Below are 24459 nucleotides of genomic sequence, written 5' to 3' on the forward strand. Positions count from 1 at the left end.
TTATTTTGGTAAGATAACCCAGCCACAAGGGGTTACGTGGAAGGCAGAGATAATGGATGTAAAGAGCAGTCAGGACACTACTGAGAAATCCTAGTCAAGAATGTTGCAATCGCCCGTGAACTAGGAAAGGAGAGATGTTGAAGACATGTGTACGTAGGTAGAATCAATGAGTAGGGACTAAGTTGGTACGAAGAAAAATTTGAATGCTTGTCTAAGATTCTAATTCTCAGTAACTGGGTGGTACCATTGTCAAGATCCAGCCCTGGGAAGGAAGAGCAGGGTGGGAGTTGGAAAGCGAGTTTTGGACGTATTGAATCTGAGGTACTCAGAAGCCATTCAAAGGAGATGTTCACCAGCTTCTTGGAAATGCAAGTCTGGAACTTTCACAAGAGATCAGGGATAGAGACATAGGTTTAGGGGTTATCACGAAGGAGGAAACAGGTGAACTCAGGGAAGATTATGGAGATTTAGACAAGAGGGACAGAACTCAAGGGAGTAACTTTCAGGTCGGGCAAAAAAAAAAAAAAAAAAAAAAGGCACCTGTAAGTGGAATTCAGAAGATGTAATCAGAGAAACTGAAGGTAAATCAGAAGCTTCCAGTGTGACAGAAGGCAAAGGGGAATAGATTTCATGAAGATGCAAGAGGCAGCAGCGTGTAATGCCAGTAATCTAAAAGACTTGTCCACCTTTGTTTCCAAATACTACTTTATGTTAATTATGTAATATCTCAGCTTTAATAACAATGGCATGAGAAAATTCAAAATTACTTTCTGTGTCATTTCTCTCAGTGTGTTTATTATTATTTAAATACATTTGTATGCTTTCATGAACTTTACTTATGAAGGAGTTAAGAACATCGCATCCCAAAATACACCACTTTGGCATATTGAGTATTTTTAGTTAAAGGCACTTAAGAAAAAGCAGGTGAGGTAGGGCGCGGTGGCTCACACTTACAGTCGCAGCACTTTGGGAGGCTCTAGCGGGTGGATCACCTGAGGTTAGGAGTTCGAGACCAGCCTGGCCAACACGGTGAAACTCCGTCTCTGCTAAAAACACAAAAATTAGCTAGGCGTGTGGCAGGTGCCTGTAATCCCAGCTACTCAGGAGGCTGAGGCAGGAGAATCGCTTGAACCCGGGAGGCAGAGTTTGCAGTAGCTGAGATTGCACCATTGCACTCCAGCCTGGGTGACAGAGTGAGACTCTGTCTCAAAAAAAAAAAAAAAAAAGAAAAAAAAAGCAGGTGCAAGAAGATCACTCTGAACTTCCTTCTGTTTCTTAAAAGCAGGAGATGAAATTCTCATGTGAAAGATGTCCTCCCTTGGCCAGGAGGGAGGCATCATTCTCATGGGCAAGGACCAGAAGGTGAGGCTGAGGGAAACCTGTACCACCTGCTACACTGGCCCTTCCTTCCCAGCCATTCTCCTCCAATCACCTGCCAGTTCCTTCCCAGCCATTCTCCTCCAATCACCTGCCCTGGCCCAAGCTCTCCACCCCCAACCTCATCACATTTCTGCAATTTACTGCTCTTTGTCTAATTCCTCATATAAGTAGTCAATGCAAACTGCATCTTTGGGTCTTCACAAATTCTGAAGGTTTTCATGCCATGTAAACTTCTATTAAATAAATGTATATGTTTTTCTCCTGCGGATCTGTCTTATGTCAATTTAATTCTCAGGCACAACACCCACGCGCCCCTACCCCCTAACAAACCCTGACAGAGTAGAGGTATAATTTTGCCTCCCTTACACCTAGAAACATAGAAACCATCTTTTCTTTGAATTTAATGATTTAAAATTATAAAGACTTTCGGCTTGCACTGAGTTTTCAGATTACATGTGAAATTACTTGTAAAGAAAAATGATTCAATATTATCCATCATTTGTCAAAACTCTTAAAAAGATAGTGATGTCTACCAGCTTTCCTACTTTAGCATATTGGAATGAGTCTATGGATAAAACAAATAGAAAAAATTGGAATAAAAATCCTCAAAATTAAGCACTGGTTCCTGCCAAATGGTAATGAAAAGTCACTAGTTTTTTCCAATTACATTAAGGAAGTGTAAATATTATTAAGGAACAGCTGTGTGTATATAAGTTTTTCTGAATAAATTAAATTATAAGAAATATATAAGCTACAGAATGAAGTCTTTATATTAAAAACAGGTAGTCCCACTTTGCCTGGTATCGTGTTAACAGGAAACTGAAGCATATCCAGCCATATCATTGCTCTCCATAGTCCTGTGGCAACTGAGAGGACTGCTTGTATGTTTTACTCACTTTTCATACATTTATTACATAAATTCTCTTAAAACAGAAATCCTTTCTTCTCAACCTGTTGACCCAAAACCAATGGTAAAGAGGTTAAGATAATATATTCACTGCTAGATTCAAAGCCCATTATAAATTTTCCTAAAACATAATGACAAACTATTTGATAATTTAAAGAGTCAACATCACATTTATAACAACGCCATACAAAAAGATACACAATACAAAAACCATCTTGAATGTAGGTTTACAAAAGATGTTTGTCTGCTAAGGAACTACATTCATTTTCTCTTCGAATTCACCATCTATAGAAGTTCTGAGCCCTAGGCAAAAAATATAGAAGTATAGGCCAAACATTATACTATCTATGATAAATTTTCAGAAACTTTGGGCTGCTTTAAGTAATCTATTTATGTTTTATATAGTCTCTCAATGTTAGCAGCTGTGAAAGATATTTACAATTTACTTCCTATGTAGAATTTATCTTAAGTTTAAGAAATGGCAAATAGAGAGAAAGATGTTTTAATGTAGGTCTTTATTCAGTCATTCAAAAGATAAAGAGAATAATATAACAAATGTCCATGTACCCATCATTTATCTTAAAATAGAAGCTATTAATTCAGTTAAAGCCTGCTGCGCATATCTCTAATTCACAGTGCCTTCCTACCTCCAGCGGTAACCAGCATCTGAATGTAATATTTATCAGTCCATGTATTTCTTTACATTATGATGATGTAGGTTTTTAATGAATACTCTTTTTAAGGTTAAAGTAATTCCTTCCTTTGTCTGGTTGTGAGTTTTTATCTTGAAAGCCTGTGTTGGGTGTTATCAATTTTTTTTTCTGCACTGATTGAGACTGATCTATAGTCAGAATGTAAAGTTTTAAACCACAAAACTCATATGATTCATATAATGGTGAAAGAAGTCTTCAATAAATAAACTATTGAAGCAATATAAAAGATCCTTATGAAAATATTTTATTCAATGAAAATGAAATTGCTTTAGGCATTAAAAATAGTTATCTACGGTCACCTAAAACACTATTTGGTTTTACTAGTGAATTCCTCATTTCCTTCCTTTCTGATTTATATGTTAGATAATTCTTAAATTAATAAGCACAGCTGAGGATTAAATATACCAAATGGTCCTCTGCCAAATGTTTTTACACCTATGCTTTTATTAAGTATTTCAAAATATTGATTAGAAAAATAATACATGTGAACATATAAAATTATGATGTGGACACAAAATGATTTTTAACATTAAATATTTTTTATCTTGATATCCAAAATACATAAAATATTGTAAGGATAAAAATCTCACTGCAATCAAGCTTTCTCACCTTTGCATACAAATTATCACTTTGATTTCAGACACGTTTTTACAAGCTGTGGTTATTAAGAGATGGATCTCACCATGTGAGACAAAAAAACACTTGTGTGCAAATTATAAATTAATGTCCAAACATGAAATACATCCCTTAATTCTTAAAGATGCTCAAACACAAAATAAAATAGATTTTGTATGTAGACAAGTAGGCATCACCACTTTTTTTACTACAAAAAATCGTAGTATTTTATTACTTTTTCCACAAAAAAAGTCTACCTCTGAATTTACCTTTTCACTCAGTTTTTCATTTTTACTTGTTTCTATTAGTTTCCCATCATAAGCCAGTCTTCTATTATATCAATACAGACTTATAAACTTGTTTACACTTAATTCTTGTCTTATTCTGCCTTGAATAAAAATAGTCATAGTAGATATAAAAAGAAAATTTTAATGATTTAATTTGATGTCAGAAATGCAATTTTTTAAGAAAACATTGAATTTCTGCTGTTAAGAGGCATTACTCTGTAAGCTTTTTCCAAAAGTGAGTGTTTTACTCCCCTTTACAAACAGAGGCAAAAACCACCTTCTACTTCAGAATGAGGTGTGGATCCCTTCGTCTGACATCTGACATCCTTCTTGAATTTGCACCGAACCTCCATCTTTATCTCCAACAATTCCTGGCTGAGTCCCTCCACTATGGACCTACTCATAGACGTGCACATGAAGTGGACCATCTGGTGTGCCAGTCCCTACCTTCCAACGCTTGGCTCTGCTGAGGCCACAAGCATGGGCTTTCTCCTCTCACTGTACATTTAGATGGTCATGCTGGGTTTTGGATAGTTTCCCTTTTTTTTTTTTTTTTTTGAGACGGAGTCTCGCTCTGTCGCCCAGGCTGGAGTGCAGTGGCCGGATCTCAGCTCACTGCAAGCTCCGCCTCCCGGGTTCCCGCCATTCTCCTGCCTCAGCCTCCCGAGTAGCTGGGACTACAGGCGCCGCCATCTCGCCCGGCTAGTTTTTTGTATTTTTTAGTAGAGACGGGGTTTCACCGTGTTAGCCAGGATGGTCTCGATTTCCTGACCTCGTGATCCGCCCGTCTCGGCCTCCCAAAGTGCTGGGATTACAGGCTTGAGCCACCGCGCCCGGCCAGTTTCCCATTCTTAATCATGTTTTTGATTAAGAATCAAAAATTCTTAATCAACGAATTGATTAATCATTCGTTTTTGTTTTAAAAGCGAATATTCTTATGGTAAAAAAGATAAATGTGAAATAGAAAATACTGTAGATCTACAGATCAAAATTACATTTGAAAACCATATTTAATTGTAGATTCATTAAATTCACATAAAATGTACCCATATGTAACTTTTCAACATTCTTGAGTGTTTTGGAAGTTAACGATTTGTTCTAAAACTTGAGTGTTACATAGTTTTGAAATATTTCAAAGTTCAGTTCAAATACACACAAAACTTCTGGTTACCACTTGGAGCTAAATTCAATACCAACCAAATTTTTTAGGTTTGCAAAACTGAACTAAAGAAGTACCACTGAGTTGAGGGCATGTCAAGATCTAGCATTAAACCCATTCAGAGTTGCACTTGGACCAGCATATTCCAGGGGTCACAGTAACCAACATCCAATGCCTTAAAAATATATGCTGTACGTGTGTTTTTCTATTAAGCTAAATTCAATCTCTTTTTTTTCAGGCATAAATTTATTTGAGAACAAGAGATGAATGTTTCTATTCTATCCTTTCTAATATCAAGTTGGTCTTTAAAATATTTTTTTAAAACTGTGTTAATTTCCTAACCCGATTCTTTTCGGTATGTTGACAGGTTATTTCAACCAGCCTCGTCCTAACATTTGGCTCCTTATACTATTAGCACATTCACGTCTTTCTCTGCCATCTTTGCCTCTCATGCTTGTTTTTCTCTCAGTGAAGTACAGAAAGTCAAAACTTAGGATTTGAAATGTCTCCTTCATTGCCTGGACCAATGGTTTTCTTGTGTTTTATTGAAAATGAAAGAGCTATGCATTTGATGAGACAATAAAAATACACTCTTTCATCTCTGATAATACTGAGCATTAAATAAAATTACAGGTGCAGTTATTTCTCAGGTAGAGTTTTACTTCCTAGGACAAAGTCTAGATACAGAGGGCAGTACTGACCTGCCCCGAGGCCTTGGTCTCTGCACCAGTTGGTCTCATCTTATTTCGACTGCTCTCCTCTTTGTCCTCTTCTTCTCAGTTACATCCATGATACAGGGACTGTCCAGTGTTCCATTTCTCTGATCCCTTGAACACTGTTCAGCAGTATTACTAACATATGAGCCTGATTGTGAGCCTTTTGTTCTCAATAAATAAATACAAACTCAATGCACCTTCCTGGGGCTTTGCCTGGGACCTAAATATTCTTTGAGTCCTGAGTTTTCTCTTCTCTGGGTCTTTGTCCTCCATCATTTTCTGCGATTTGAATACCCTCTTATTCAAACCAAAACCCCAATTCCAGTACAGCTTTTCCTTTGTGATAATACCACTGATTTTCTAGTACAACATACGCCCAGCTCCCAATTCCAGCTCTGAGCTCCTAGAGTTCTGGGGGACCTCACATTGCCTATCTTCTTTTGCAGAGTGTTATATCCAGGTGCATGTGTCCAGCTCTCCTACCAGACTGCTCAGCTGCATGTGGCACAGCTCCTTGCACACAGTACATAGAAGGCTTGGTGACAGAATCCCATGTTCATCGAATGACCTGGACTGATCATCTTTTAAATAATGCACAGTGTTCTCACATCTATTTAAGGAAGAAACAACTGATTTCTATCTTTTAAGATTGCATTTTAAGACCACATCAAGGGCTTTGAATCTCTCACCAAAGCTAACAATAAAAAACAAATTTGGCCAAGTGCAGTGGCTCACACCTGTAATCCCAGCATTTTGGAAGGCTGAGGTGGGTGGATCACTTGAGGTCTGCAGTACGAGACCAGCCTGGGCAACACGGCAAAACCCCGTTTCTCCTAAAAGCACAAACGTTAGCTTATGTGCTGATACGTGACTGTAATCCCAGGTACTCAGGAGGCTGAGGCATGAGAATCGCTTGACCTGGGAGGTGGAGGCCACAGTGAGCCAAGATTGCACCACAGCACTCCAGCTTGGGCGACAGAGTGAGAGCCTGTCTCAAAAAAAAAAAAAAAAAAAAAGCAAATTTGATCATATATAATTGAATTTGTTTCAAAGTAAGGAAAGGGGAGTATGCAAGGGCGACACGTGGCCTGTTCTTCTGAAAAAGCAAGAAAGGTTATCCTCATACACCAGATCAAGGTATTGCCAGCTACAGAGTGAAATTCCACACACAAAAAGAAAATTTTCTTCAAGCGAAAAAAATAAGTGTCCAATAAGGTCACATTCAAAAATTAAACTGGTCTTGATTACTGATACCATTTTTCAATAAAAGTAACCAGAGCTCCTTGAAGAAATAATTGATTTTAGGACTGGTACATGAAATACACAAAATGATGCGGGAGCATCTTGTAGTGCCAGGAAAAAAAAGTCAACCCTTAAAATGATGGCTATAAGTCAAAGGCACATGGGAGATGGGAGATACATTTTGGATTTCAGATTTTTTCCGATTTTGGAATATTTGCATATCTATCATGAGTTATCTTGGGGTTGGGACACAGATCTAAATGTGAAATTCACTTACGTTATATGTACTGTATCCAAATAGCCTGAAGGTAATTTTATACAATGTTTTTAATAATTTTGTGCATAAAACGAAGTTTGTGTACACTGAACCATCAGAAAGCAAAGACATCAATATCTCAGCCACCCACATGGAAAATCTGGTGTTGTTTGGCATCACCATCATTCCTGACTGAATTTATTTGCTACCAATAAGCAATCATTTTCCTGCTCTTACTCACATGTAAGTACTTAACAGTAGAAAATACTACAATTTTTTTTTTTTTTGAGAGAGAGTCTTGCTTTTGTTGCCCAGGCTGGAGTGCAATGGCATGATCTCGGCTCACTGCAACCTCCGCCTCCTGGGTTCAAGCGACTCTTCTGCCTCAGCCTCCTGAATAGCTAGGATTACAGGCGTACACCACCACGCCTGGCTAATTCTGTATTTTTAGTAGAGACGGGGTCTCTCCATGTTGGTCAGGCTGGTTTCCCGACCTCAGGTGAACCACCCACCTCAACCTCCCAAAGTGCTGGGATTACAGGCATGAGCCCCTGTGCCCAGCCTAATACTACTATTTTTTAAACAGTAAAAATACGTACTATTAATACAGTGAAAAATAATGTGTTTAGGTAACTGAGCAGCACAGGAACAAGACCATTTTCCTTTATCAGCTGTTAGACAACAGCAGCAACAAACAATGCAGGCTTTCAGTCACCCCATGATGCTATGTTTTGAGTCAAAGGCCACTATACACTGTATTTTTTTTCTTTTTTAGGTGATAAGAAACATCAGAAGCAGTTGACAGACCAGGAAGCGGGTCCTCTAAGAAATGAGGAGGCATGCTGCCGGATGGCTTTGAAAAGATTTTCTCCAGCGTCATCTGCCTCATTAACAGCGATTTTTGTCTTAGAAGTCTCTCTTTGAGTTTCTACACACACATGACTGCTTATTCTGTTACGAATGCCCTCTGCTCTAGTCCTTCGGTTAGCCCATCACATTGTCACTGTGGCATCTGTCTGCACATTTTCTGCAGTGTTAACGTCATCTTCATTGTCCAATCGTGGCCTCATGTTGGTGCTCAAAACGTTTCAGATTTTGGAACATTTTGGATTTCAGACTTTTAGAGTAGGGATGCCCGGGCTCTACTACTTCTTATTTCAGAGAAAAATATAATATCCAAATAACTAATAAAAACTCGGTTGGAGAATGAAGACTTCTAGAAATAACTGTTTAATCTGCTTCTGATAAACAATCCTCTTTGCTATACTGCAAAGGGGAGACCACTGCTGTTACTGTTTGTGTCATCACGTCCTGATCAGACAAACACTGACTTTTTTAAAAAAGAAAACAAGTACATTATATATGTAAATGTAGACTGTAATAATATATCCTTGAGAAATAAATAAATATTACATGGACTCCATTTTTTTCTGACAGTCAATTAAGCACAAAAAGCTTTTTAAAGCACTGATTTTTGCATTCTTAAATGACAAATGAAGTCTTCTTGAAATAAGATTTTTAATGATTTAGAGAAACATTTGCACATACACTAGCTTGGTGTTGATTCTCAATTTTTCATTTTTTTTTTTAAATCCTTTCCCTGGTATTTTTATCTTTTCACTTGTTTGTTTGTTCTTTTTTTTTTTTTTTTTTTAGACAGAGTTTCACTCTTGTTGCCCAAGCTGGAGTGCAATGGTAGGATCTCAGCTCACTGCACCCTCTGTCTCCCAGGTTCAAGCGATCCTCCCACTTCAGCCTCCCAAGTAGCTGAGATTATAGGTGTGCACCATCACATCTGGCTAATTTTTTTTTTTTTTTTTTTTTTTTTTAGTAGAGATGGGGTTTCACCATGTTGGTCAGGCTGGTCTCGAACTCCTGACCTCAAGTGATCCACCTGCCTCGGCCTCCCAATGTGCTGGGGTTACAGGCATGAGCCACCACGCCCAGCCTATCCTTTCCCTTTTTCTGTTTTGTTATGGATGATGAACATCTTAAAACTACTGAACTCCTTATACCTTGATATCTTTAGTGAGAACTTCCTTGTGGGATGGTTCTGAATGATTTCTCTAGAACCTCCATTTGAACATCTTCCTTTCCTCTGCTTATGGTGCCAGTCTGGGGCTATCAAAGTCATATATGCTGATAAATGCTACACTGTGACTAGCGAAGTCAGTGCTAAAAAGCAGCTTCTACATATGGCACTTCCAAATTGTGTTATTGCTGGCTTTTCCAGTGCTTTCCCTACTAGGGCATCCACTGCACGTCACTGCTAAAATGCAAACCATATCTTTAATGAGAGTCTATTTTATTGAATACATAAGTGACTATGAAATTTTAAATAAAAATTGATGGTAATTTAATTTTATAATAAACCTATATCTATATATCTCACCAAAGAGAGTCTAAATCTTTAGTGAGGCCACAGATTCATTTTTATGAAAATTCTTCACATGAGTTTAGAAAGCTTCCAACTAAGAAAAGGACAAGTCAAATCTTAGTGTCTTGGGTGGCTGAGCATTTCATAGCTGCCAGAGAACCATGAGGACCTTCCTGAGACTGACTCACGGGAGTTACCTGTAATGATCTATGTCTCCCAATGGGTCATATTTTTATTGGAGATTATTTACTATGCCTGGAATCCTAATGCTTGGTGTCTCTAATGAGAAAAATAATAACAAAAAAAGTCAATATTCAGCCAACACAAATTTTCTATGATCTACGAAAGAATGTTTCCAGATCCTGGGCTTGATCATTTTTGTTTTCGATGTCATAGATTTGCTGAACAAAGCTTACAAACCCCCCTTTTCCTCTCTGCTCGCTACTACCCCGACCCAGAAAACACACACACACACCTTCCCAACCAGGTCCCATGTGACTGTTAACACCCACATCAGCTCTAGGTCGCCATGCTTTTCTGAGGGACATTGCCTCCACTGAGGGCTCCTTTATTCTCAGTATACCTTACATTCCCAGCCACAGTACTGAACTTCTCAATGCTTGCAATGTTCCCTTGGAGTATATCAGTTGAGCAGGAGGAAAAAAATATCTGGAAGTTTATTATTTTTCCACCAATATATTTGACACCACCTTTGGAAAGGGAACAAAAGGCGTACTGTCAAGCGGATAGACCTGGACAAAATGTTACTGTTTGTTCCTCACGAGCACAGAGGTATATTTAAGCAAAGAAAGGCATTCCATGGCTCTCCTAGGACTTCCTTCCTTTAGCTGAATTCTACCAACATGTTCACACCACTGGGGCTCAGGCTGCTGGAATTTAAAACGCAGACCTCTATCTGCCAGTGCTTCAATCCCATGGCTACAAACATTCATATTAGGATGGAACCTGGCTTTCAAACATCATTAGATGAATGGGAGTTTATTGGGGGAAAAGGTGTGCCCCATGAAACCACAGTAGAAGATGTGGAAATAGGACTGTCCCTGTTCAGCAGATTCTATACTGATACAATAAAGCCTAAAGTCACCAGAAGTCAGCTGGCCTTGGGTTATGTTTCCAACTCAGGCTCACTGACATTCATGAACCCTTTGGCAACACAGGCCGAGTTTCGGGCAAGGCTGGGTAGAATACTTCTTTCATGTGGAAGCCGGGTGAAACTTGGCAGCTTTGGCTGCATTGAACCTGAAGTTTCACGTTCAAACAGTCCAGAGTTTCAATGTAAAATTAAGGGGTGAAGAGAAACAGAAAGAAAAAACAAAACAAATCAGGGGAAAAAATGGCTTGCCTGGGAATGGAATGATCACCTACCATTCTCCAAAAAGATCTCATCCTGGTGCCCTTTAATTTTACCTCTAGCAATATATTTGCACCCAGCGACCAAGGCTTCCCAGTACTAAGGGGGAGTGAGTATTCTAGCTAGACCACCCCCCTGCCCCCCACAAAGTCCAGGCTCAAAATAACGGGAGGATTTAAAATGTTAACCATACACATAAATGCAATGATTAACATGCTTCTTATAATGTAGACTTGAAGGGGAAAAGTGGCAATGAAATGCCCAGGTTTGCGAAATTAAAAGATTAGACTGAACATCTCTCGGGTTTTCTACTATGAATCCAAATTTTGGAGATTCTATCGCATCTGCTCCTAATCCAGGGGGATCTCTGCCATAGCTTTCCCCACAGTTCCGCCGCTCTGGAGACTTGTCCTGTGGCCACTTGCGTCCGTCCTTCTTAGCAAGGTGCAGAGGACGGGGCAGACTGCGTCAGCGCTGAGGAGCTAGCGTCCTTGACTGGGACTTAAACAGTCTTCTGACAGGATTAGGCTCATTCTATTCCTAACCTTCAACAGACAGGGACCGTTTGCCAGCGAATGTCAAACTCTGCATTTGGCTGAGGGCTATGAAAATACCTTGTGCTTAGGGCGGGAAAGCAAAGGGAAGAAATGTCATATATGCTTGTGCCTTCTTTACAATGAAGAGAATGTTCCAAAGTTGATTGAATGGCTAGTGAGTGCTACATTTTGCCCATTTTAGGAAATACAGTTTTAAGAAATCCCTTATCCCTTACACAGCAGAAGTTTCACTTGTAAAACAGACTTCTGGCTACTGAGGGTTTTTTTTGTTTTTGTTTTTTTTTCCACTTTTCTTTTGATTTTAATTTTCTTTTTCTTTGTTTGTTATTTCTTCCTCTGTTTTTGTTACTCAGAAGATCATTACGTGGTTAAAATGCATGCTTTCCTTTGACATGTGGCCTGTGATACCAATAAACTTTTCTGAAAAAAAAGTATCTCTGACCTCCAAAGATTTCAGCATCCATGTTTTTAAAAAGCACCCGTTGGGCCCCAAGGCCCACGGAGATTCTGAGGCAGCAGGGTAGCCAGCCCGGGCTTCTGGGCACTGCCATTTGCTGCTTGCTCTTACACATCTGCCAGACAGGGGCCATCAACTGTCATGAAGTCTGTGTTGGGGGAACTTTACCAGAGAATACTTTTCTTTCAAATGGGGGTCCCTCTAGAAGTAAAATCGAAGACAGATCGGTGAGGACAACTAAAGCTCCAATAAATTATTGAAAGGAAATGCTATCAAAGCATTAAACCAAAAGGAAAAAAAAAAAAAAGGAGACATTTTACTGAACATAGTAAATAGCCACAATCAAAGTAAATGCTGTGTTTAAAGTTAAAGTCCACAGATCAAAGTACTTTGCAAAAGGTCAAGTGCAAGCATAAGGAGGGGGAGAGGGAGCCACCGAAACTGACCCAAAGTATCACATTGTCACGTTAGAGAAACCTGCCAGCAAATGTACTTAGCAAAAAATATTCAGCTGAGTAAGGAATCCTCAAAACCGTCCCCTAAAATGTGCTAGGAACATACAAAACAACAATATCAAAAACAAAACCCTCAAAACCCCCAAATCAACCACTCTGATTCCACACGAGCAATGAACGAAACAGTGATAAAAGAAGAATATTACACAATACAGCTCGTTCGTTGCCCTTAAAGAATATTACTTATATATATTCTCTTTACTCAGGTGGATGGCATCTTTTTCCTCTGTCTCTTTTTTTTTTTAATGCCCCTGGAAAGTTAAAAATAAAGCAGTCTAAACAACAAAAGTATGATGTCTGAAAGATCCTCTCATTGCTCTGGCAATCAGGCTTAATTAGACCTCTGATCTGTGGTTCAGTCACAGTCAAGTCTGTGCTGCAGGTCACTATAACGAGAGCTTTAAGCAAAGCTTAAAATGTGCAGCCACGAACACGCCCAGATGCTCCCGCTGTATTCTGGAACACAACGTTTACCTGGGAACTGTTCACAACTCTCCTGATTATTTCCACTGTAAGTGAGTTATTTTAAAGACATTAGTCACGAACATATCAGAAAACAATTAAATAATTCCAGAATAAAAAATCTTACCTACAGGCAGCTGAGTTCAACTGTTGCTCTATGCAGAGGAAGTAGGAGTCAGTGGCCTTTTACATGTAGAGATTGTTTATTTAGCCCTTTTTAAAAGGTCTTGAACTCCAGAGGTTTAAGATTAAGTCCAATCCAAGTGTCTGAAGGAAAAAAAGGCAAGAGAGAGGCAAGTAAGAGAGGGAAAGAATCGCAGCTGCTGGGTGGTGCTACTGTTCTGAGAGCATTGGAGCTATTTTCAGCATTAACAGCAGCCGGGGTTGTCTGCAAAGGGATGAAAATGCCTTGCCCAGATCGCCACCCCCCACTCCAGGGGGGAAAAAACACCAACCAGGAAACCCACAACAACTTGGTTCATTGTGCAAATATTCATTTAAATTTTAAGGAAAACTGCCAGCACCATTGAAAACAAAACAAACCCAAAGTTGACTGGAATCTTAAAGAAACACAGTGCTCCTCAAGTTTTCAATATGAATTACCTGATTCATTGAAAATGAGATGTCCTGTTTATGCTTTATTGAGAAGGAAGGCTTTTCTTCTGCTATTTCCTAAGGGGTCTTAAGAAATAGTTGAGTGCTTTCTGGTCAGCAGTATCTGTTGCCAGTCTATTCTTCTTAAGAATGAAGACAAATCATTTCTTAAAAGAGCCCGCACCTAAATTTCCAGTTTCATCAACTATGCTATTTTTGAAAGCTACTGGGTTAAGCGTTGACACCTCTTATCTATTGGCAGAGACTGGGGACCATTCAGTGACATGAGGCAGACAAACAGGGACCCCTGCCTCGGCCTCCACAGGCCAGTGAAGAAATCATTCTGGTTGGGTCACTGACAATAACTGATAAACTGAGGCTTCATTTTGTTTCTAGAATTAAAAACTAAGAAGTTGTATTCATTCATTCATTCACTCAGCAAATGTTATTTGGTGAGCACTTCAGAGCTTACTATAAGCCAAGCACTGGGAATACAGTGGTGGGCAGAATGAAGTATCCTTGCCTTCAGGGGTTTAGAGCACACAGATGCAGTGAGAATAAATAAAAACAGAATGTTTAAGTATTTTCCAGACTTTTTCACATGATGAGACTATTCACATCATGGCAGCTGAAGACTGAGATCTCTTTCTTCTATGGATGAAGGAAGATACTATGCGTCATCAGATCAACTTCAGGCCTGCATTCAGTCATTGTGCCTTTACAACACCACCAGGGAGGAAAATTAGTTGCTTTCTACCAAAGAAGCAGTTAAGTATTTTTATGAACGCTTTCATTCCACATAGATGAAATCCCTGTGTTTTTTCATAACAAAAAGAATGCTTAGGTAGTCAGAAAGTACTACTGAGAGAGGCTTTCCATCAGGAGATGAAAAGAGAGTCTTCAACCTGAATCCAGTATAAAAAACCGCCGGTGGCTCATGCTTGTAATCCCAGCACTTTGGGAGGCCGAGGCGGGTGGATCACGAGGTCAGGAGATCGAGACCATCCTGGCTAACATGGTGAAACCCCATCTCTAATAGAAATGTGAAAAATTAGCTGGGCGCTGTGGCACACGCCTGTAGTTCCAGCTACTCGGGAGGCTGAGGCAGGAGAATCGCTTGAAGCTGGGAGGTGGAGGTTGCAGTGAGCCGAGATCGCACCACTGCACTCCAGCCTGGACAACAGAGTGAGACTCCATCTCAAAAAAAAAAAAGGCCCCGATATATTTTATAATTAATGTGAGGGTTGGTTGCTAGATGCTCATATCAAATTCAATTCTTTCTTTGCAATTAAAGACACTGAAATAGATTATGGAAAATACTGAGGGTTATGCCACGTAAAAACAAAAAAGGGTTACATGACTACTATTTCAAGTACTATTTAAAAATAGTGAAATCCTTTGGCTCAATAGACCTTATATTAAAATTATATTTCAAATTTAAAAATTCTAAATTAACTTTGAAATCTCTAATTTGAATTTTATAATAAGATCAACTTTGTTTTAAAAATGTATACCAGGCTTTAAAAAATCACTCTAGAATAATGCATTTTTCTGTTCATTTATTTTTAAATGGTCACATTTTACTATGTCTTAAATACCTGCCAATCTAACACGGGATATTTGGTTCTCTTGGCCTCAATGTGGAATGGTAATTCTACTGGTAAGAATTGGAAGCCTAGCCTCAGATAAACACATTATTTTTAATTGCTTTTTTCTTTTTCCTTCTTATAATAGTTTATACCACAAAGGAAAATGCATTTAAATATTGGCCTTTCTCGAGAAGCCATGGCGTTACGGAAACAAAGATGACCATAACCCGCCCTCGTAGAAAATGGAGATAATAATGAGCTGTCATAGGGCTCACAGGAAAAATGCACATAAAATGCTGAACTGGGTAATGTCTGACACACAGCAAGCATTGGATGGAAGTCAGTACCATCATCTCTGCGGTGCGTGTAAAGCTTTGCTATCCAATATGGTGGCTACATGTGGCTACTGAGCTGCTAAAATGTGGCTAGTCAAAACTGAGATGTCATGTAAGTGTAAAACGCATGCTAGATTTTGAGGTCTTTATACAAAAAAAGGTGAATGATGAGAAATTACTCAATGGGTATGATGTTCATTATTCAGGTGATGGATACATTCATTAAATCTATGACCTTACCAGTATACGATACATCCATGTAACAGAATTCTCCTTGTACCCCACAAACTCGTACAAATAAAAATAGATTAAATTAAATGTTTTCTCTTCCTAAAACATGTAAACTATCATATAATTTTTATATTGACTGCGTGTTGAAGAAAGAAGGTAAATTATGACATTAATTTGTATATTATGTGTTGAAAGGACAGTATTTTGGACACAGTGTGTTAAATAGGATATTTTGCTAAAATTAATTTCACTAGTTTCTTTTTTACTTTTTCAAATCTGACTGCTAGCTCATTTAAAACTGCCTATGTGACCTGCATTCTGTTTCTACAGGGCAGTGCCATGTAGGCCAATGGTTCTCGAAAGGTAGTGAGCATCACTGACCCAGAAGCTTCGTAAAAACAGATTGCTGGGTCCACCCCTGAGTGTCTGATTCAGTCGGTCTGGCGGGGCGCTGACATTTTGCATCCCTAACAAGTTCCCAGGTGATTCTTGACCTCACTTTGAGAACCGCTGGTCTTGGGCCTTGCTTCTTAAAAAAGCAGTCCGTGGACCAACATTAACCTCATCACTTAGGATCTTGTTAGAAACACAAAAGCTCAGGCCCCACCCAGACCTACTGAGCCAGCACGCGCATTTGCACAACACCCCCAGGCTGTGTGGAAATATGCTGAAACTTGAGAGAAATTGATGTAAAGTAGTGTCTGGCATCCCTGGGTGAATACAAGGTAAACTTTTACAAACACCAGTAGCCCGCCCCCGCCCCCAGAGAGTCAGATTTAATGACTCTGGATGTGACTCAAGCATCTGCATACGTGAACAGCTGATTCCAGGTTAAAGCCAGCACTGGGAGTCCCATCAGACTGGCTGTGGAAAGGCCAGGATCTAGAAACCAGACACTCCTGCTAGTGAGGGGGCAGATGCTTGGGGACTGCCAGGTGCTGGAAAGACAGGTCCTGTGCTAGGGTGAAGAGAGTCAAACGCACACAGCCAGGGCCATGCAGGGGGCCTCCATGCCTCTGCAGGTGTGACAGAAGTCCCAGCTGCTCCAGGTGTGGCCTTTCAAGGAAGGCTGGGTAAAGCAGAGCACAGCCTCAGTCTTGGAGAAGCTAGAACCCTAGGGTAAGTTATCTGGGCAGAGATGCAGGCTCCGAGGAAAGAGATAAGGACCTTGCTAAAAGAACCCTGGTATACGTCAAAGTGGGCCCAGGAGCCCTGGGAACTGAGTTTCTTAAACGCTACGTATCCACAGGTTTGGTTTCAGAGGCTGGAACAGGAATAAATAATCTTTTGGACAGAGATGAAGAGGGAAACAAAAGGATGAAAGTGTTGAAAGTCAGATTCATTGAATATATTTTTTCTCTCCCTCCCTAACAAAAACCAAGAGGGTTTTACATCATTAAGGCATAGTAGACACAGATCAAACCATATTAGAGGGTATTTCCATCCCAAAAGAGGATCTTGTTAACCCAAATAACTCTGCAAGTGTTAGAACTGGTGAGAAAGACCCATATTTTGGAGTAGAGAGGCCTTCTGTTACTCACTACACCTCTGTTCCGGCCTTAAATAAATGAGCACGCCAACCTTAAAGAGTGTGTCTGAATAACCTCATTCGTTTGCCAAATGACTTCTCACATTTTCAGGCGGCACCTGAGCTTTGTGTGTTTCACAGAGCTTGGTAAAAATAAAATCCTCACTATAAGAGAGAATCTGGGCTCACACTGGTAACATTTAGAATTTCCAATTCTGTATGCAGAAACCATCTGCAGCTTTGCTTCTCACTTTCTTGGTTGGTCCTTTCAGAAAACTTTTAAAAGTGCATAATACTTCCGAGTGGAGAGTCTGGAGTCAGGGTGCCCGGGTTCGAATCCTCATCCTGACACTTACGAGTGGCTGTAGCCGTAGGTCACTTTCTTAGCCTCCCCATACTTCAGTTTCCTCCTCTGTAATGAGACCTTTCTGTATTCAGTTGTTGTAGGGTGAAAATTGTTATTTGAAACGGCCATGGAAAAAGTCTGCTGCTTTGTAAATTTTATATGAATGTTGGTTAAATAATCAAAATATATTTGAAAATCTGTGCAGATTTCCATATGGGCTAAATTTAGTAATTTTTTAAAGATACTGTGGTGATTTCCAGGGACTTTCATGGGCATGATTTTTTGAACACATATATTTAGAAGGTTTCTTTGAGTGTTGTTTTAAATTTTTTTCCCAAGAGAGCACAGAATTCTCAATTGATTCCTCATCACTTCCTATTATTTGAGAGGATCCCAGTAGGAAGGAAGTAAATGTAGCTTTCCCATGAGTATTGTTTTCTGGAGAACATTCTTTACCCCTGCAGTCCTTTGAAAAGTGAGTTGTGCTATAGACGTTTAGAGACCTTCCTGGCCCCTGTCATTCTAGTAGCATTGTCTAATATCCCAGGAGAACAATGTGTCATTCTCTTAGTCAAATAGCTCAGTGCTTAGGGAGAGGCAGCAAGACCATCTCAAACACTGGCGTGAGTTTCAAAGACATACTGAAAGAGCAGTCAGATTCTCCTACAGAAATCAGCTAATGCTGACTAAAAGAAGACATGGACACTGAAGTCAAGCACATTGTAAGCAAAATGAAGGCTAGACTAAGTGGATGTAACATCTTTTTTTTTCTCTTTGAGATGGAGTTTCGCTCTTGTTGCCCAGGCTAGAGTGCAATGGCACAATCTCAGCTCACTGCAACCTCTACCTCCCGGGTTCAAGCGATTCTCCTGCCTCAGCCTCCCAAGTAGCTGGGATTACAGGCATGAACCACCACAACTGGTTAATTTTGTATTTTCAGTAGAGATGGGATTTCTCCATGTTGGTCAGGCTGGTCACAAACTCCCGACCTCAGGTGATCCACATGCCTCGGGCTCCCAAAGTGCTGAGATTACAGGTGTGAGCCACCGCACCTGGCCTGGAGTAACATCTTTTATGCTTGCCTGCTTCAACCACACTCAACAAAGTGAAGCATATGCAATAAAAATAAGGATACCTGGTAGCTTCATGCATGTAGCAAGCATCTGTCAGGTCATCTACAGGACCCTCACCCATGGTATGCCACTTGCTGAACAATGCATGCATGCATTGGGCTAGGAAACTAACGCCCATATGTTGAGTGACTTTAGACCAGTCATGCAAGCTCCCTACACTTGTGTCCTGAAAAGTAGGCAGACGAATGGGACTTACCCGCCTTACTGACTCTTAAACCTATGCTTTTGCTTGGGCTTATCTGGATTACATTCGGCAGTCGCCGTGATTTACACCTGTGGGCGGCACTGTTTGAAAGGAGTCAAATCACGCATCCGGTGACTTCTACTGCCTGGTTATTGATGTTAAGCAAATAAGTGTTAGGAGGTGATTTGTCATCACATGTGCCATTTTACTATCTGGGATTGGGGTTTATCAAGTGAGGAGAAAATCTTAACAAATGGTTAAAGGACCAGTGTCACTGAAAGAGATCATACAGAAATAACTTCTTAAAATCTTTGTTAAGCTCAATTTTCTAGTTGAAACTTTGTTTATTTTTATTTTTATTTATTCGTTTACTTTTGAGATGGAGTTTTGCTCTGTCACCCAGACTGGAGTGCAATGGGGTGATCTCGGCTCACTGCAACCTCCGCCCCCTGGGTTCAAGCGATTCTCCTGCCTCAGCCTCCCAAGTAACTGGGACTACAGGCATGTGCCACCACACCCAGCTATTTTTTGTATTTTTAGTAGAGACGCATTTCACCATATTGGTCAGACTGGTCTCTAACTCCTAACCTCAGGTGTTCCTCCTGCCTCGCCTCACAAAGTGCTGGAATTACAGGCGTAAGCCACTGCACCCAGCCTGAAACTTTGTTTTAAACTGGCTGCCTGAATTCTTTGTGTATTTAAAAAGCACCTCTGCTGTTTATGTAACCATGACTTAGCTTTTCTTGTTATTTCTATTCCATTTGAAATTGAGCATATGCAACGGTCGCTAAATCTGCTATGAAAATCATGAAGCTAAGTCTTTTCCATGCAGCCCACTGAAGGCCCTGCACAATCTGGTGTCCTGCAGCATTTCCGCCCAGATCTCCACCACCTTCCTCCCAGCGCCATTGCCTCTGGCCTCTCCAGCTTCCCTTCCATTCCTGGACCGTGCCTCATGCAGGGCCCTGGCTTGCATGGCTCACTCTGATGGGAACGCCTTCCCTGCCCACTGGCGAATGCCATGCAACCTCCAGCTTTCAAGTGTCTTCCTCAGGAAGGACTTTCCTGCTCCACCAGCGTAGCCCCGCCACTCCCTGCCTTTTTTTTTAAAACTCGTAAAGAATCACCTTCCTCATTCCCTCTAAATTCGAGCTCAGTTGCTTGAATTTGCTGGAGTAATTGACTGGAGCCCCTCTCCTCCACTGGTCTATCAGCTCCCACTTGCCCCTCACGTTACTTACATTCCTCACACAGGGATTGCATTTGTGCCTGGCCCAATGTCAATAGGGGCCAATACGTAGTTGCTGAATAGTAAATGATTAAATAAGTTCTGCCTAAGGCATGAAGCAACACAAGAGTACATTGTTTGGTTCTATATTTATCAGAACTTATGAAATAAAAAGTATCTGATCATGTAAAAAGCAAAAAATTATGTGCTCTAATTAAGCAACTGTTTCCAACCCAGACGATTCTCTGAAATACTGCTTTGTAGCTACCTATGTGGTTTAGAAGCCATCTTAAGAGGCAGATGCTGCTTGCTTTTCCCTTCAGGATATAATGTGTTCTGTTATCTTAATTTGCACTTATTCTAAAATAGATTTCAATAAAGCAAGTGATTTGCATTCACATATCATATTCCTAGACCTTTTTCACAACCATGTGATACTCGACTAGGGTAGAGTGAGGTCCCTGATAAACATTTCTTCTGATTAGGGTTATTGAGAGCATGACGTATTTGTCTACCTATTGCTTGGCAGTTATACCACCTGAAACCCTATGTGGCCATTTATAATGTAGTTTTATGAGCAGACAGGTAGGTATAAAGTCTGCCACCTGGTCAGGCCATAGTCATTCCAGTGGTATGAAACTCTTTCTCATGGCCATATTATGCATACGTTTTAAACAGACAATGAACGAATAGCCACTGATTGAGAAGATTGGAGATTTGCAATCTTATTTTCTGGCAAATAGCCAAGTAATATCAACAGGAGAGAAAAGGAGAGTTTTGTGTGTCACAGACTACACAGTAGGGGTCAAAGCCTGGGGTAGGAGAGGGCTGGGTCTCTGCTGCATTGATCTGAAAGGAGCTATGGAAACATTTCTTCTACCACTTGAGCAGAGGAAAGCTTGCTATGGCCCAACAATGTTTTAAAATCTATTCTTTATACATGTGTAAAACACTCTGAAATCACCAAGACACAGCATGAAATGTATCTTTTCTGAGACATTAAAAACTGAATGAATTAATCAACAAGCCATGGCACAATTCCATAATTACTATGACCACAGAGTTAATTAATTTAGCAGGGATAGTACATAATACACACCATGCTAGAAAACTGTCCTTGAAACTCACAAAGGTAAAGGATGAATTAAGAACAATGAAGGATAGTTGACCAGCATTCAAGAGTTAGAAGGAACTGTAGATTTCTTATACCAAGTGCATGAGAAAAACTTCTTCCTAAATGAGTGAGGCTGGAAATACAAACCCTCAGAGACTGGACACACAAATATTTTCTTTCTTGTTTTTTTCTTTTTGAGACGGAGTCTCGCTCTGTCACCCAGGCTGGAGTACAGTGGCGTGATCTCAGCTTACTGCAAGCTCCGCCTCCCGGGTTCACACCATTCTCCTGCCTCAGCCTCCCCAGCAGCTGGGACCACAGGTGCCCGCCACCTCGCTCGGCTAATTTTTTGTATTTTTAGTAGAGACGGGGTTTCACTGTGTTAGCCACGATGGTCTCGATCTCCTGACCTCATGATCTGCCTGCCTCGGCCTCCCAAAGTGCCGGGATTACGTGCGTGAGCCACCACCCCAACTGGACATAGAACTATTTTCTATGTTGTCTGTCTTCTAACCAGACCCTCTCTACTTCTGTGTGTAGCAACAACTACAGTGTTCTACACTATTGATCTCCTCAGTTCTCAGGTGGCCAAGTGAGGCCTTGGGCAGCTAAAGCTCCTGGACTGGCCACCTCTGGCTATTAGCAACCTCATGTGTTTACCTCTGTGCCTGCAAATATTCTTGATTTTATGTATATTATGATACAGAAAAGTCTGGAAGGGAATGCTTTAACCAGCAAAGTCAATCTACTAAACTAAAAGGTATGGGAGAGACACGTTAAGAAATCAGTAACCATGTTGTAGTTAAAAAAAAAAAAAAGCAAAGTCTTTGTTCAGACCCACAGGGCTAAGCAGAAGTAGACTGGTTTCAGTGGCAGGCATGAGAAGGAATATCCTGCCCGCAGTGATGGACATTTTGGATCCAGGCAGAGAGGTGGGAAGCTGCCCTCTGAATCAGAGTAAATGCTCACATTTTTACCTTCCAGCAATGGCCCTCCTTTCTGTGGGAAGAATTCCTTTGAGGATCATTTTCAGTTTGAGGTTCTGTCTGATACGTTTTATTTTACAATTAAGTCACTATTTCCATATTTATTACTCTGTAAAATAAGTCAAGTGTGTAAGAGTTGTGGTAGACACTTCCTCCTGCCTCCTGAGGATCCATTTTGCAGTCTCAGTCTTCCTCACTGCAGAATCCTGACAAGACGCCCAGTTAGCAACTGACCTTCCCAGATTCCTTGCAGTTTGTTCTGACCAATAAGCTAAAGGCAAGGCATCCTGCTGAAAATTTCACACGCACAGTAATGACACTAACCCTCCGGAGAAGAGGGCTTCCTTGTCCTTTCTTTTTTGAGACAGAGTCTCACTCTGTGGCCCAGGCTGGAGTGAGTGGCGCGATCTCGGCTCACTGCAAGCTGCGCCTCCCAGGTTCCCACCATTCTCCTGCCTCAGCCTCCTGAGTAGCTGGGACTACAGGTGCCTGCCACCGTGCCCAGCTAATTTTTTGTATTTTTAGTAGAGACGGGGTTTCACCATGTTAGCCAGGATGGTCTCGATCTCCTGACCTCGTGATCCGCCCGCCTTGGCCTCCCAAAGCGCTGGGATTCCAGGCGTGAGCCACCGCGCCTGGCTGTCCTTTTCTTTCTAACCTTGTTGTGCTCCTCTTTTTGTAAACTGAAATGCAGATGTCATTCTAGGGGGGTGCATGCTAACGGAGAGATGGCAGAGCAGAACCTACCCTGGGCTACCTGTCCGTGGGATTTCTTGTTATTTGAGGCAAACCCAACCTGGTTAAATGACTGTGTTGAGGTAATCTGTTCCATGAAAGCTAGAAACAGAACCAAAACAATCATCTAAAAACAACTTTCATTACATTAGACTGGCTAAATGATAGCAATAAACTATTAGGCCTGCCATTAAGATATTATTAAAAAATAGTTCCAGAAGTTTTGAAAGAACTTCTGGACATCAACAGCTAATGCTTACAACAGTCGCAGCATTAAGTCTCTGGCCCGTTATTTCCCAATGGAGCAAAAACTGCCATGAAAAATGAGCCGATATGCCTAGCGCCCTGGGAGCTGCATCATTTGAATATTTTTGACTGTAAATATAGTAAAGTAGTTGATTCTTTTTTCTAAAACAACCATTTACTGATTGGTGATATCAAGAGAAATAAGAACACAGCAATAATCAACAGGAAATACAAAACAGGAACGCATTGTTTATTCTGTTCTCAGTAGACACTGCCAGATCATTGTTCAGAGCGCTTTGAACAGGGTCACTTCGATGGAGTTTAGGGAGTTTTTAAAATCTAAATTGAATGATGAAATGTGTCCTTGGGACAGAAAAAGCAATTTTGAAAAGATTATTCAAGGCCATAATGTATTGGCTTTGAGTGTTAAAAACCTTTAAGAATCTTACGATGGTTTCTTAAAACGGTGAATGCTGTCAGTCGTAATGGAGGGGAAGACAAGTTTGATTAGGCGGCCAGTGAATTTTCAGAATTAAACAAAGTTAAAAATACACACGCAACATGGAAATTGTTCTAAGCATTTCTGTGTCATGGTTTCTGATGATCATGAATGGAAGAAATGAATATAAATCATAACAGTTCTGTTTTATAACAGACAGTCTCGTATAAATATTGTGTCTTTCTAGTCACATTTGCCAAGAACTGTGTTAAAGTGTAATGATTGAGAGCGTGGTCAGTAGTTACCTACCACCATCAAACCCGACTCTATTGTTGCCAGCTTCTGTGGCTACACCATCTTCTTGGGCTTCAGTTCTCTTACCCACCAAATAAGCCCTGTAGGAGTCCTTGACTCATAATTGTTGCGAGGCTTAAATGAGTTAATATATGCAAAGCTCTTAAACAACACACAGTAGGCACTCCCTACGTGCTGGTTGCTGCTGTTTTCATCATCATCTTAAGAGCATGGGCTTAGAGAAAAAAGAGCTCTGAGTTAAATTTCTGGTTCTTCCCCTAATGAGCTCCCTGGTTTGGGCGTAATCGCTGAGCCTCGTTTTCCTCATCTGAGCAATGGGAATTGCGCTCATTACCTTAAAGCATTAAGAAGAGGGTTGAAGAATATAATGCTGGAAAACCACACCTGGCACATTGGAATCATTAGCTACAATTTGTTTACATTACATAGAAAAAAATTATT

General features: G+C 40.5%; 1 protein-coding gene across 47 annotated transcripts in view; it reads right to left on the reverse strand.

The window, feature by feature from the left end:
• Positions 1-24459, reverse strand: part of SORBS2 (sorbin and SH3 domain containing 2) — a 228439-nt gene that overhangs the window by 178511 nt on the left and 25469 nt on the right. For 38 of the 47 annotated variants that reach the window (XM_033215895.1, XM_033215877.1, XM_033215894.1 and 35 more), the window contains one exon: positions 13143-13282. The gene's annotated coding sequence lies outside the window, so the exon portion shown is untranslated. The remainder of the gene's footprint in view (positions 1-13142; positions 13283-24459) is intronic. The other 9 variants (XM_033215897.1, XM_033215896.1, XM_033215883.1 and 6 more) reach the window with 1 other exon arrangement.

The sequence above is a fragment of the Trachypithecus francoisi genome, unplaced genomic scaffold, assembly GCF_009764315.1.
Source record: "Trachypithecus francoisi isolate TF-2019V2 unplaced genomic scaffold, Tfra_2.0 Lachesis_group1, whole genome shotgun sequence".
Taxonomy (NCBI): domain Eukaryota; kingdom Metazoa; phylum Chordata; class Mammalia; order Primates; family Cercopithecidae; genus Trachypithecus; species Trachypithecus francoisi.